The sequence below is a fragment of the Corvus brachyrhynchos genome, unplaced genomic scaffold (genome assembly GCF_000691975.1).
Source record: "Corvus brachyrhynchos isolate BGI_N302 unplaced genomic scaffold, ASM69197v1 scaffold194, whole genome shotgun sequence".
NCBI lineage: Eukaryota > Metazoa > Chordata > Aves > Passeriformes > Corvidae > Corvus > Corvus brachyrhynchos.
The window spans coordinates 5,212,716-5,213,373 of record NW_008237890.1 but is presented as its reverse complement, the minus strand read 5'-3'; positions in this window follow the sequence as shown (position 1 = coordinate 5,213,373).

The window sequence follows — 658 nt, the reverse complement described above, 5'->3', positions numbered from 1 at the left end:
GTAACAAATGGTAGGGCATTGCGGGCAGAACAATCCCCGATCCCTAAGCGACTGATGTGTGTGAGTAAACCCTAGACACTTTGGATTCCTCTTCTCGTTTTTGTTTTGCTATTCCATATCTAAACTATGGAGGAACCGTGGGAAGACTCTTGGCTCTCAGAGCCGCATATGGACATTTATCTTAAACTTAAAAAGATACTTGAACAACTATTTGTAAATTTTAGCTTAATTCAAGCTCAAAAGGAACTGAAACACTTCCTGGCATGGTTGTTTAAGAACTTTTTCTGTTTCTTGGGATTTGATTCTTACCAAAGACTTTCAGAACACCATTTGGACACAGTTAATTTTTGAGTCAAAATATATGCCAATGGAAGAATATTTTCGTGAATACTATTTAATTACCAAGACTGTTGAGCAATGTCAGCTGTGTACTGGTGAAGGGAAGCCTGGCTCAGGGACCACATGGACCGAGCCCTCTCCGAGCAGCAGCGAGGCAACTTCCGTGCGTGGGCGGAGCCACGTGAGCTGCGGTGTCGGTGGCGGAGTGAGGCACAGTGGGAGCGGTGCGACCTGGTGGTGCCCGCCCAGCCCCGCGCAGCGCGTGGTGGAGCGAGCCCTGTGAACACCCGACCGAGAGGGGCGGCACACAGGTGGTGGG